This window comes from Gossypium arboreum, chromosome 8, assembly GCF_025698485.1.
Source record: "Gossypium arboreum isolate Shixiya-1 chromosome 8, ASM2569848v2, whole genome shotgun sequence".
NCBI lineage: Eukaryota > Viridiplantae > Streptophyta > Magnoliopsida > Malvales > Malvaceae > Gossypium > Gossypium arboreum.
This window is the reverse complement of record NC_069077.1, coordinates 70,079,722-70,094,842: the sequence shown is the minus strand read 5'-3', so window position 1 is coordinate 70,094,842 and position 15,121 is coordinate 70,079,722. Positions and strand designations below refer to the sequence as shown.

At 33.8% G+C, this 15,121-nt stretch overlaps 1 long non-coding RNA gene across 1 annotated transcript; it reads left to right on the top strand.

The window, feature by feature from the left end:
* The first annotated feature begins 1,825 nt into the window (after window positions 1-1,825).
* On the top strand, window positions 1,826-3,001 carry LOC128296320 (uncharacterized). The gene is made up of 2 exons (XR_008286889.1): window positions 1,826-1,902; window positions 2,718-3,001. It is a non-coding gene; the product is annotated as an uncharacterized LOC128296320 (long non-coding RNA).
* The last annotated feature ends 12,120 nt before the right edge of the window (window positions 3,002-15,121 follow it).

The following is a 15,121-nucleotide window of genomic DNA, read 5'->3' as shown; positions in this document are numbered from 1 at the left end:
TGTAGGGCCCATATGCTCATGGGGCCCACACAGCCCATTTCAGCCCACCATTCCCCAATTTGACCTCAGGCCATGAGATCGCTCATGGCCAGCCTTAGTGATCTTATTTCCACGTTTAGGTGTTCAGATTACCACACGAGCGAGCGTACGCTCGTGTAGCATCAACGGTCACCTATTTCAGCTTTTGCCGATTTATGATTATGGAAATGTTGTTACACACCTGATTGCAAAAGTGCGCAACTAGCCCACGAGCACTCCAACCTATCACAAACAGAAGCTTCGGTTAATTGCCTAACAATCAAGTTGAAGCGAACCCTAACCAAACACTTATTCGAAAGATTACCTATCCCTCACCTTGATCGATCGATTGAGGCTTGTGCAAGAGATTGGTTGCAAACCCCTAAAGATTACCTGTATTCTAATAGACTTGTTATCTATTACCATACCCACAAAAAGTTGAACCAAGTGTAAAACAACTTACCGAAGGCGTAGAACTAAGAGTGAGAGACAGAAGTATTCTACCAACACCCAAAAGCACACCCTTAAATTGAGGCACGAGATGGAATAATCGTACCCCTATCAATAATCGGCAGAGAAAAGAAGTTGTTAGATGAAGGACAATTACAACAGAGAGAGGGAGACATAGAAAAAGAACTATGTAGATTGATCAAAGAACACTTGCCTAGTCGAAACAACAATAGATAGATATGAATAATTCGGCCAAAGTAATCAGATGAGAATAGAGGGAATCCGTTAGCACAAAAGAATTGAAAGAGGGGAGAAGATGTACTCGGTCAAGAGGAAATCAATTCAAGAAGGAAGAAGAAAGAGAGAATCGACCAAAACCCCAAGGCTAAAAACCGAAAGAGTTTGAGAGAGAGGAAGAAAATAGGTTGTAATATCCTGATTTTGGGCCTAGTCGGAATAGTGGTTTCGTGACCACAAAATCCGAGATATAAATAATTATTTTATGATTATTTTGAGGTCTATGATATGATTGCATGATTGTGTGAAAATTTCGTGAAGAAATTTTATGCATAAAGTGCTTAATTTGAAATTTGGGACTAAATTGAATAAATTGTAAAACTTGTGTTCTAGAAGTATTTTGCATAAAATTGAATTAGATTATTAATTAGAGGTCCTTAAAGAGTAATTTTACCAATTTCTAAGTCTATGGACAAAATTAGACATGGATGGAATTTTGGAAAGTTTAGTAGTAAGGGCATTTTGGTCATTTAGGGTAAAATGAATTAAAATACAAAATTAAAAGCCAATTTTGCTCATCTTCAACCCCATGGCCGAATATAGCAAGGAGAAACCATGACTAGGGTTTTCAAGCTTCCAAGCTCGATTGTAAGTCTGTTCTAGCCTCGTTTTTAATGATTTTTACGTTTTGGAGTCCCTAGCTCGATTTAGCTTATGCTAGCAATAATTTAACCTAGGGTTTATATTTGGAAAAATACCCATAGGTGAAATTTGTGTATTTTGGTGTTTTATGATAGAATATGAGGTTTTAAATTATGTTAGACAACTTGTGCTACTCGGTTTTAAGTGAAAACGAGCAAAAGGGCTTAATCGGTAAAAATACCTAATAGTCATAAGTACATGTTAGAGTGAGAATTTGATGTTGCCATAGAAGGAAAAATGATCAGCATGTCATAAAACATAAGAAAATAGGCTGAATTTTAATTTACGAGCTTTGGGGCAAAAGTGTAAATATGCAAAAGTTTAGGGCAAAATTGTAATTTTTCCAAAATATGATTTTGGGTCAATTTGAATAATGTGAGTCCTAATTAGACTATATTTTAAATGATAGAGCAAGGAAAACTGAAATTCGGGCTAAAATGGGGAAAATACCAAGTTGTGGAAGAAATGGTAAAAATAGCCATTTTCGCATACGAGGTAAGTTCATATGTAAATGTTGGTAACATAGTTATTATTTTAAATGTTTTAATGTTTTTAAATGATATGATAATTATTATGAAATATTATACTTGTGATAATTGTTTGATAATATGTCAAATTATGTGATATACTTGGAAAATGTGAAATACTACCGAGTATCGGTATCGGCATTCCGTAGAAGATGGTTGAGACACATGATTGGGAAAAAGGTCCCGTTGAACCTCAGGAATGGATTAGGATACAAGTGACATGTCACTAGGATGGTTGAGCATCCGAACTCGTTGAGTTGAGTCCGAGTTCACTTATGGATGCGAGCGTCCGAACTCGTTGAGTTGAGTCCGAGTTCGTGAGATGTAACTAGGCATCCGAACTCGTTGAGTTGAGTCCGAGTTCACTTATGGATGCGAACGCCCGAGCTCGTTGAGTTGAGTCCGAGTTCACTTATGGGCGGGTTACATGGTAGCTTGGCTACATATGTGGCACTTATGTGCAAACTTTCCATGTATCCGAATTATATTCCGATGTGTTCAACGGGTAAAGTTCTACTCAAATGGAGGAATACTCAAGATGAAAGGGACGTATTGGTAAGTGTTGTGAAATGGATAATTTGAACAGGTATGTACTTAATCCTCGGGTTGAAAACTCGATATAACAACAATATGGTAAGATGATAAATGAAAAGGTGATATGAATGTTTTGGTGATGATTATGCAAATGATGTTTTATGTTTGCTTATATGGTTATGTTACTTGCTATTTGCATGTGAGCTTACTAAGCATTTATGCTTACTCCCTCCTTTTCATTCCTTGTAGTGTTGACAAGCCAGCTCGGAAATCGGAAACGGTCGGAGGCACGCTCACACTATCCGTATACCATCTTGGCATAATGGCTTGTATATTTTGAGTATGGCATGTATAGCATTATAATCATTTTATATGTATGGTCTTATGATATGGTTATTGAGTGGTATGGAAATAGAAATGCTTGGTAATGATTAGCCATTGGAATGGCTAATCATGATCATATTTGGTATTATGTATGTCAAATTGCTAGCTAATCCATGGAAACCATGAAATAGGTAAAATTTACCATAAAATAGATTCAGACAGCAGCAGTGATGTGAGTTTAAAAAATCACTAAAAATAGTAGAAATTGAATTAAATAATGAATAAGTTATGGAATCGAAGCTTGATGAGTCTATTTTCATATCGAATAAGCAAAACAGGTATATGAGCTATATTTTATGAGATGTTTAAATTTTTGTGAAATAGGGCCAGAGCAATTTCTGGATCCCCTGTTCTGACTTTAGAAATTCACCATAAATTTTACAAAGATAATTAGAAGTCACACTTTATATGTACAGATTCCTTATTGAGTCTAGTTTTATTAGAGACAAACGGCATAGTCATTGAAGCTCTGTACAGGAGATATCTGATTCGTAATACACAGAGGTCAGAGTAGTTGAACCCTGAAACAGGGAGACTTTAACTAATAAACTGTACTAATTGGCCCAACAAAAATTCTAGAAAAAATTAGTAGATATATATATGAGTCTAGTTTTAGGAAAAATTTACGGAATTGGATTTCGAGTTTTGTAACTCGAGATATGATTTTAAAGCGACTGTGATGCAGTTAGCCAGCTTGTCTGGAAATTTTAAAATGAATTGTATGAGCTGTTTAATTAATGAATTAAGTCCGTTAACACCTCGTGTTCGACTCCGGCAACGGTATCGGGTATGGGGTGTTACATTTAGTGGTATCAGAGCAGGTTTAGTCGGTTCTCGGACTAACCTAGCATGTGTAAAAGTTTAGCTATACATGCCACTGATCTGTGATAGTGTGATGTCTTCCGACGCATATAAGTACCGTCTTATTTAGACAGGGTACTCTCCAACCGAGCTGCGCCAACCATGTTCAATGTTAAGTAAAGGTATTTGAGTAAAATTATGATTATGATAAGTCTCGGTTCAGAAAAGTATGAATAAAGGTTTATGATACATATGTGATAATATGTAAGATGAAAGTTCATGTTGTGATAAATATTCATATTTGCTTAATGCTCATATGATGTAGTGTATGTGGCTTACTTGATAAGATGAACGGAATAAATAAAAAGTAGTAGAGGTATGAATAAAGGTCATAATATCATAATCTGAATGAAAATGTCCTTGTCTTGATTGGACGTTGAATGTTGATGAATGTTAATGATATACAATTTTTTTATGAGGTAAAGGATTATAATGAAATGAACTTATCTATGTTAAATTGTTGGACTGAATTGTATGATTGTAATGATATGTACATGATGATGCACGAAATGAAAGTTGTGATTGTGATGCAAATATTTATGTTTGTTTGGCCTTATATAATGTCATGAGCATGAATTAATTTAATTAAATGAATGGATAAGTAAAGCTGTCTAGAAAACATAGAATGTATGCATAAGTATATTGTCTAAATGGGACAATAGGAAAATTGGTGTAAGCCAACATGAATGAATGACATGATTTTGATGATGTTACTATGATGATGGAAGTTGTGTCATATGTGTATGTATAAGGAAGTCGAGTCGAGGTCCTACAACCCTCCCCTTACCAAAGTGGTACTTATAATGGAATTTCATGAGATTTGTATTGAATAAGTTTTGGTTGAGAACCCAAAGAGTTCAATGATAGAATAATTATAAGTATGATCCGAGATTGAAAATGAGCTGATAAGTAAAGTCGAGCGAAAAGTATCGATTGATATAAAGATTATTGGAATTATGCATTGTCCCGTTAGAAGGAATTCTCTTTGGTAAATCGAATTACTCAAGTGCAAGGTCGAGAAAAGTGTAAATCGAAATTTATTCGAATGACATTCTTTAGTGAATGATTTAATATGAAATTTGTGACGCAGAACTAGTTGGGAAATGATATTTCAAATGTGAATTATCCGAGTGTGACGATTATGACCGGACAGATTTAGCGATCTCTTTTGAGATGTTCTATGTGTTCACCGTGCTCGTAAATATTTCTATGGCTATTGATCTTCAAGAAATTCTTGTTATATGGGAATGTCTTCTAATTTGGTGTTGGATGAAAGCATTGGTAGTCTGACTGGTTTATAATTTATATTGCTCTATTTCATCGGGTATTCTATTTCATTTCGTCGATAAGAATTGATGAGAGAATTCATATGATATTATGATTTTGTTTCTTCTACTTGATGCTTCATCGATATATATGTATGGGAAGATATATTGATCTTGTTATATTTGATTTCATGGGATTAAATAATGTTTTCTTTTGGACTTTCTTTCTTTGAAGAATTATCGTGGTATTCGTATTTTCTCTATGAATTTGGTTTTCGATTCTCCCAGCATAGTATCGTATCTTGGGTTTCTTTATCCCGGATCTCTTTATTCGGATTTCTTTATTCGGTTTCTCTATCTTGGATTTCTTTATTCGGTTTTCTTGTTATCTTTGTTCCATAATTTGTCAATTACTGAATCATGTTCAAGCACGTTCTTCACTCGTGATAATCATGTCAAATATGACTATACTTCTAATTTGATCTTGGTAATGTGGTGATTTTAGTATTGGGATTTTTCTAATTTCGTGTAAGGATTTGACATCGAGAAAGGCATAGGTGATAAAAGCGCGAGTTTTAGTCGGTATGGTAAATTATTTATTTGAAAGATTTCATGTGACAATTATGTCGGGATTATTTTTCCCAAGTCGATAATAGAATTTCATTTTGTACGGATAAAAGAGTAAATAGTTTGAACGAGAAGTGTATATTTAATAGAAAGAGTTGAATATTAGTTTAAGTCACTACTGAATGATAAGGTTTCCATCTTGTGAAAGCTGAAAAGTTTATTACATGTTGATGAGTTCGGATAGATGAGAATATTGGTAATCAAGCGTCTGAACTAAACTAGTCTACATTGAGCAAAGACTTCGACTTTCAAGAATGTATTGTTGTATGAATTGTGATGTGTTTCAAGACGGTGAGGTAATGTGATAGTTTAGAGCATCCGATGTTACATAAAATCGGAGTTGTTAAAGGGTTAAAGTGAGCATTGGGATCTATCAAAATTATCCTTGTCAATGTTGATATTGGGATGGAAATGAGAAGGATTATTCTTGAGGCCATATCAGAATTATTTCTATGGCGGAAAGAGGAAAATGTGATGTATCCTATTGTTAAATGTTTGGCGAGATCTATAAATCACATCTGTATTGAATGAATTCCTACTCATCAGATTCATGGAATTTCGTGTCTCTTTGATTGTTGGATTTCTTGGAATTCCGGTCTCCATTAAATCAAGTTGAGATCCGGGTTTTATGTCATGATATCATGGGAAATTGAGAAGGGTTGAAAATTTAAGAACAGTTGAGAGTTGAGACTGTAAGCTTTTAGATCATATGAGAAATTGAAGAGATGTATTGGAGGTACAGTCTAAGTGCAAGTTCTTCAGCACCAAATATGAGATTAAAAGTGAAGACCACTTTTCGGTAAGATTTTGGGGACGAAAATCCTCGAAGGGGAGAGTTGTAATATCTTGATTTTGGGCCTAGTCGAATAGTGGTTTCGTGACCACAAAATCCGAGATATAAATAATTATTTTATGATTATTTTAAGGTCTATGATATGATTGCATGATTGTGTGAAAATTTCGTGAAGAAATTTTATGCATAAAGTGCTTAATTTGAAATTTGGGACTAAATTGAATAAATTGCAAAACTTGTGTTCTAGAAGTATTTTGCATAAAATTGAATTAGATTATTAATTATAGGTCCTTAAAGAGTAATTTTACCAATTTCTAAGTCTATGGACAAAAATTAGACATGGATGGAATTTTTGGAAAGTTTAGTAGTAAGGGCATTTTGGTCATTTAGGGTAAAATGAATTAAAATACAAAATTAAAAGCCAATTTTGCTCATCTTCAACCCCATGGCCGAATATAGCAAGGAGAAACCATGACTAGGGTTTTCAAGCTTCCAAGCTCGATTGTAAGTCCGTTCTAGCCTCGTTTTTAATGATTTTTACGTTTTGGAGTCCCTAGCTCGATTTAGCTTATGCTAACAATAATTTAACCTAGGGTTTATATTTGGAAAAATACCCATAGGTGAAATTTGTGTATTTTGGTGTTTTATGATAGAATATGAGGTTTTAAATTATGTTAGACAACTTGTGCTACTCGGTTTTAAGTGAAAACGAGCAAAAGGGCTTAATCGGTAAAAATACCTAATAGTCATAAGTACATGTTAGAGTGAGAATTTGATGTTGCCATAGAAGGAAAAATGATCAGCATGTCATAAAACATAAGAAAATAGGCTGAATTTTAATTTACGAGCTTTGGGGCAAAAGTGTAAATATGCAAAAGTTTAGGGGCAAAATTGTAATTTTTCCAAAATATGATTTTGGGTCAATTTGAATAATGTGAGTCCTAATTAGACTATATTTTAAATGATAGAGCAAGGAAAACTGAAATTGGGCTAAAATGGGGAAAATACCAAGTTGTGGAAGAAATGGTAAAATAGCCATTTTCGCATACGAGGTAAGTTTATATGTAAATGTTGGTAACATAGTTATTATTTTAAATGTTTTAATGTTTTTAAATGATATGATAATTATTATGAAATATTATACTTGTGATAATTGTTTGATAATATGTCAAATTATGTGATATACTTGGAAAATGTGAAATACTACCGAGTATCGGTATCGGCATTCCGTAGAAGATGGTTGAGACACATGATTGGGAAAAAGGTCCCGTTGAACCTCAGGAATGGATTAGGATACAAGTGACATGTCACTAGGATGGTTGAGCATCCGAACTCGTTGAGTTGAGTCCGAGTTCGTGAGATGTAACTAGGCATCCGAACTCGTTGAGTTGAGTCCGAGTTCACTTATGGATGCGAACGCCTGAGCTCGTTGAGTTGAGTCCGAGTTCACTTATGGGCGGGTTACATGGTAGCTTGGCTACATATGTGGCACTTATGTGCAAACTTTCCATGTATCCGAATTATATTCCGATGTGTTCAACGGGTAAAGTTCTACTCAAATGGAGGAATACTCAAGATGAAAGGGACGTATTGGTAAGTGTTGTGAAATGGATAATTTGAACAGGTATGTACTTAACCCTCGGGTTGAAAACTCGATATAACAACAATATGGTAAGATGATAAATGAAAAGGTGATATGAATGTCTTGGTGATGATTATGCAAATGATGTTTTATGTTTGCTTATATGTTTATGTTACTTGCTATTTGCATGTGAGCTTACTAAGCATTTATGCTTACTCCTCCTTTTCATTCCTTGTAGTGTTGACAAGCCAGCTCGAAATCGGAAGCGGTTGGAGGCACGCTCACACTATCCGTATACCATCTTGGCATAATGGCTTGTATATTTTGAGTATGGCATGTATAGCATTATAATCTTTTTATATGTATGGTCTTATGATATGGTTATTGAGTGGTATGGAAATAGAAATGCTTGGTAATGATTAGCCATTGGAATGGCTAATCATGATCATATTTGGTATTATGTATGTCAAATTGCTAGCTAATCCATGGAAACCATGAAATAGGTAAAATTTACCATAAAATAGATTCAGACAGCAGCAGTGATGTGAGTTTAAAAAATCACTAAAAATAGTAGAAATGGAATTAAATAATGAATAAGTTTTGGAATCGAAGCTTGATGAGTCTATTTTCATATGGAATAAGCAAAACAGGTATATGAGCTATATTTTATGAGATGTTTAAATTTTTGTGAAATAGGGCCAGAGTGATTTCTGGATCCCCTGTTCTGACTTTGAAAATTCACCATAAATTTTACAAAGATAATTAGAAGTCACACTTTATATGTACAGATTCCTTATTGAGTCTAGTTTTATTAGAGACAAACGATATAGTCATTGAAGCTCTGTACAGGGAGATATCTGATTCGTAATACACAGAGGTCAGAGTAGTTGAACCCTGAAACAGGGGAGACTTTAACTAATAAACTGTACTAATTGGCCCAACCAAAAATTCTAGAAAAAAATTAGTAGATATATATATGAGTCTAGTTTTAGGAAAAATTTACAGAATTGGATTTCGAGTTTCGTAACTCGAGATATGATTTTTAAAGCGACTGTGATGCAGTTAGCCAGCTTGTCTGGAAATTTTAAAATGAATTGTATGAGCTGTTTAATTAATGAATTAAGTCCGTTAACACCTCGTGTTCGACTCCAGCAACGGTATCGGGTATGGGGTGTTACATAGGTATTCAGCCAAAGAGAAAAGGGAGAGAATGTCAGATAGGGGAGTAAAGCGGGAAAGAAAATCAAAGCAAGGTATGGCTCTAGGGAGAAGTAAAGTCAAAACAACAAAAATGAGAAATACCCGAATGGTCTCCAAGCAATGTTCGGCCCCCTAGAAGTGCAAAACCTTGATGAAAACTGAAAAAGGAATGAAAATACTAACCAAAGCCAAAACCCTGAGAGGCAGGAGTTTAAATTCTGCACACACTCCTCCACTATCTTCAAATTCCCTTATTTTTCTCCCCAAACCACTCCTAAGATCACTCCACCAAATCCCCACTTATCCACATCCCTTAACAACCAAAATTCCTTGCAACAACCTCTTAAAATTCGGCCATAGCTCCCTACACTCTTCAAACACTCAAGTTTCAGTCAAACCACAACTCTTCATTGGCCAGCAGTAAAAATGAAACACCTTAATGGGCCTACTAGCATTCAAACCTCAGAACACTAGTTACAGTAACACGCCACTTATCCCCTAGACCAACAGGCCCTTTCTGACATAAAATACCCACATTTATTTAAAGACCTACTGACTAGAGGTAGGGTTTATTCATATTAAAAACAAAACTTTTGTGCAAGCAAAAGCTTGAACCCAAGACTTCTCAGACACTTCCCAGAACACATAACCACTAAAGCAGACAGACACTTGTGTCACTTTCTTGTACAACTAAACATTTATGTGCAGCCTCCTAACTGTTCTCATGCTCAAGACCTAATACTTCTAGGCCCAAAATTCATGGCGTTACAATTCACCCCTCATGAAAGAAATTTTGTCCCAATAAGAAATTGAGGGCACATGGTCAAGTCACATGCCCATGTGCTAGGCCGTGTGGTCGATTTAATTTTCATAATCTTTCATAAAATAGATGCAAACTTCGCATGCCTATGGCACACGCCCGTGCCTAAGGTTGTGTCATCCACACGGCTGAGACATATGCCCGTGTCTCTACCCGTGTGCTCAATTCTAAGCATTCTGTTTTGCAATAATTAAGGTGCTGGGGACACACGGCCAGAACACACGCCTATGGGGCAAGCCATGTGTTACACTCGGCCTAGACACACGCCCGTGTGTCTACCCGTGTGGACAAAAACAAGGCTATTTACCTAGCCATTTTGTCACCCTTTTATTGCATACACCTACACAATAAAACATAACACCAATCCAAGCAATTACAATCAACCAATTTAGCCAAAACCAAGACATCCACACATCCTTCACATGCTATCATCTGCCACATACAAACATCACATACTTATAAACTTCAAATCATACAAACTTCCATATCCATGAAAACCTCATCATATGCATAAATACTTCAACCAATATTAGCCAATTTCATATGACCATTTACAAAATGAATTATCAACCAATATAGGCCAACACATTAGGCCAATTCAATTATGACACATAACAAAATAACCAAGTCCCTATACATGCCATAACTAAAAATGTTTAATTCCTTGGTACCCAAAATAATAAGATGATAGTGTGATAGAGCCTCCGACAATCCCCAGATCCGAGCTAGCTTGGTGACACTATAAGACAAGGGAAAAGAAAGGGGAGTAAGCTTTAAAGCTTAGTAAGTTCCCATGCAAATAATAAGCATTATAAACTCACATTTAACATACAATTTAATTGAAATATATTAACATAAATGTCATTATAATTCTCACAATCAAACTTACTCAATCACAACCTTACCGAGGAATTCATAACATATCGATCTCATTAAGCAGGAGTTTTATGTACATACCTGTACCAATTGACAACATACCATAGTCTTTCACAACTTTAACATTCTCGTTGCATTTCCCATTGAACCACTTGGAATACTAAAGGATACTCGGGTATCTCGCACACATAGTATTACACCAATGCCATATCCCAGATATGGTCTTACATGGGATCTCATATCGTTGCCAATAGCCCAGCTATAATCTTACACGAAATCTCACATTGATGCCATATCCCAGATATGGTCTTACACATATCCTCGGTAACCTTAATGTCATGACATTTGTATCCTATCTATTCCTAAGGTTCAATCGGGATTTCACACTTGTCGTAACTTTGTCGAGCACACTCAATGGTCGATCATAATTCATACAATAGTAAAGCATTTCAAATATAATTAAAGCAATGTATTATATACAAAAGAACTTACCTCAGTACAAAAATAGTAGGAAATAGAGCTAATCGTCAAATACTTTGTTTTTCCCCCGATCTAGGTCTGAACCTCATTTCTTTTGATCTATAATAGAAATTTTAGCTTATTTATTAATCACATTACTCAATTCAATCGAAAACTTACATTATGGAAAAATTACATTTTTGCCCCTAAACTTTGACATATTTACATTTTTGTCTTTAGGCTCGTAAAATGAAATCTATTCAATTTCATCAAGACCCAAGCCTAACCAAACCTCTTTCAAGCTTATAACAGCCCACGTTTTCCGTTTAATCACACTTTTATACACAGTTTGAGATCTTTTTACAAATTGGTCCTTTTGATATTTTCATCAAAAATGACCTAGCAAAAGTTGTTTATCAAACATTAAACTTGCATAATTTACAATTAGAAATTAAAATACACAAATATATAACATGGGTCAAACCCTAGACCTCAATCATCTCTGAAATTAATGGTAGAAATAGATAGATCGAGTGATAACGACTTCAAAAATGTAAAAAGTATTAAAAACGGGGCAAGAACGGACTTACAATCGAGCTTGAAAAGATGAACAAACCTTAGCTATGTTGCCCCTTTGAAATTTTCGGCCAAAGGTTGAAGATGGACAAAAATTGGCTTTTAATTTGATTTTAATTCATTTATTAGCTAAATGACCAAAATGCCCTAACTTGAAACATAAAATTTCTCTTACTTCATGTCCATTTTTGTCTACTAACTTAACAAATGGTCTAATTACCATCTAAGGACCTTCAATTTAAAATTTCATAACAGTTAGACACCTCTAGCATGTAGAACTCAACTTTTGCATTTTTACAATTTAGTCCTTTTTGCTAAATTGAGTGCTCAAACGTCAAAATTTTCGAACAAAATTTTCATGAAATCATTCCATAAAATTGTAGACCATAAAAATGCAACAAAAACAACTTTTTCTATGTCAGCTTTGTGGTCCCGAAACCACTATTTCGACTAGGCCCTAAATCGGGTTTTTACAGTTCCAGCCCTCAATGACACCAAAAATTTTATACATAAACAACAAGAAACTCACCTAAGATATCACATTCATATACATGTTATTCAATCATCAATAATGTCTCCAAATACAAATTACCAAAACCACATATAAAAGGAAATTAATACATGTCCATTATCATTAACTACCTATCAAATTGGCCATAATTTATCACTTCCAAAACCACAAAAGTTTAATTACAATTCAACAACATGTTAACTTTAGCCACATCAACCCTATATACATGCCACAGCCAAAATGACTCAAAAGCAGAAGCTATCGAAAAAAGTCTAGATAGTGTGATGTTAAAGCTAATTTGTCTGATCCGTTCAAACAGAAAAACAAAACAAAACAAGTAAGCTTATGAAGCTCAGTAAGTCCATAGTTAAAATTCAATTTACCTTAACTTATAATAGATCAATAATTAACTTAGACCATTAAAAGCCCTGACATCCATTTCCAAAATCATATATCATTTATACTAAAATATTCAAACATATAGCTCAATATCCATAATGGCTCAATTCAAAGCAATTTATTCTTCCATACATACACATATATTCACAAATAAATCATTATACATAAATCCAACTCAAAGAATGATTTTACATTTCGACATAAAGTTTCATGGCCTGTTGAACTATAACAAATTGACTCAAATACTTAGGTTTTCCCCCAAAACACACCAGAGAGAATCGAAATGCTAACAGAGGCACCGTAGTGCAAATTTAGAGTCACTGAAGTGCAAATAGAGGCACCGAGGTGTAAACTAGCACAAGCGCATGTACTAACCCTATTGGCATGCCAATCGTATCCTAACCATTTACTACGTTCAGTCAGGCATTATAATTTAATTCAAACATTAACAACCAAAGACACCTCAAAATTTTCGCACACATACTATAAATTCACCAAACTCATTTCAATAACAAATAATCACGATCTTTACCAATTATCAAATACTTGTTTCTCACTTGTACTAAATTGCAATATTTAAGGATTTATTATTTATTAATAAAATTTCATATTAACTACAATTAAAATAGAACATATTAATATAATAAATAATTAAATAATAAATGTATATTTTATTCTATGAACTTACCTAATATATACCAACGATTGACTCGTAGGGACTATTTCGTAATTTTTCTTTTTCCTCGGTTATCCTCAATATGAATTAAATCTTGATCTATAATAATTAAATTCAATTTTATCAAATTCAAAAATATAATCCAACTCAATTTTATGCTTATGACCATTAATTTTTCATTATATACATATTTTACCTAAACTTTCACATTTCTCACAATTTAGTCCCTAAACCCGAAAGTCTAAATCTAACAAAATTTCTCAAATACCCATGGTAGCCAAATTTATTCCTATACTAGAACAGTCCATATTTATTCAATATTCACAAAAATTCCATGTCACTTTTAACATTTTATCAAATTAGTCCTTTAACTAAAACTATCAGAAATTACTTTACAAAATAGTCCTAATCAACAACTAGTACTCCAGATTCATCATTTAACATCAAGAATAGAAAAGATTCAACAATGGAAAAATCCAAAATCTGTAACAGTTTTAAAAACATAGATATGGGTTAGCTGGACCTAGTTGCAACGATCTTAAAAGCGTAAAAATTACAAGAAACAATTGAGAAATTCACTTACATGCAATGGTTTATGCTTGGCCGAATGTTAAGCTTAAAATAATGGTGTTCTTCCTTTCTCAATTTCAATCAAGAGCAACAATCAGGAAGATGATGTTATTTTTGTTTTTATTTTACTTAAGTTATTTTATTTAATTACAAATCGCCTTTTAATTAAACAAAAACTAAACACTAACCCATTATTGTCCATTAACCTTTAACTTGGTATAATTACATTATAAAACCTCCCACCTTTATTAAATAATCCATTTAATCAAGTAATTCAATAACCATTAAGTTCATACATCTATTACAATTTAGCCCTTTTTAATTAATTAACCAGTCAGACATTAAAATTTCTAAATCAAACATTAAAATTTCTAAACCAAACCTTCACATTTCAAAATAATAACTTCGTAAATATCTAATAAAAATATTTAAGAACTCGGTTTTAAAAAACGAGGTCCCAATACCTTACTTTCCAAAACCACTTGACTTACAGAACGACCACTTATACTTAACTATTTATTCAATTAACTGAAATACACAAAATTAAAATTTAATATCAAATTATAATTGACTCATAAAAATTAAATAATAATTAATACGGGCTTATTCGTCGGATTTGTAGTCTCGAAACCACTGCTTTTGGCACCACTGAAAACATATAGTTACAAATCTCCCCCTAAGGAAATTTTGTCCTCGAAATTTCTTAACTGAAAATATGTTTGGGAATTGTGATTTCATTGATTCTTTTGTTTCCCTTGTAGCTTCCTTAACTTCGTGTCTACACCATAACACTTCAACTAATGGGACACATTTATTTCGGTAGTATTTCATTTCCCAAGCTAAAATTCGTACTAGTTTTTTGTTATAAGTCAAATCGAGCTGTAATTCAATTTCATCTATAGTCAACACATGTGATGGATTAGAACAATAACGTCGGAGCATCGAAGCATGGAAATTATTGTGGATTCTGTCAAGTTCCGGTGGTAATGCCAAATGATATGCCATGAGTCCAATTCTTTCTAAAATTTCATATGGCCTAATGAATCGTAGACTT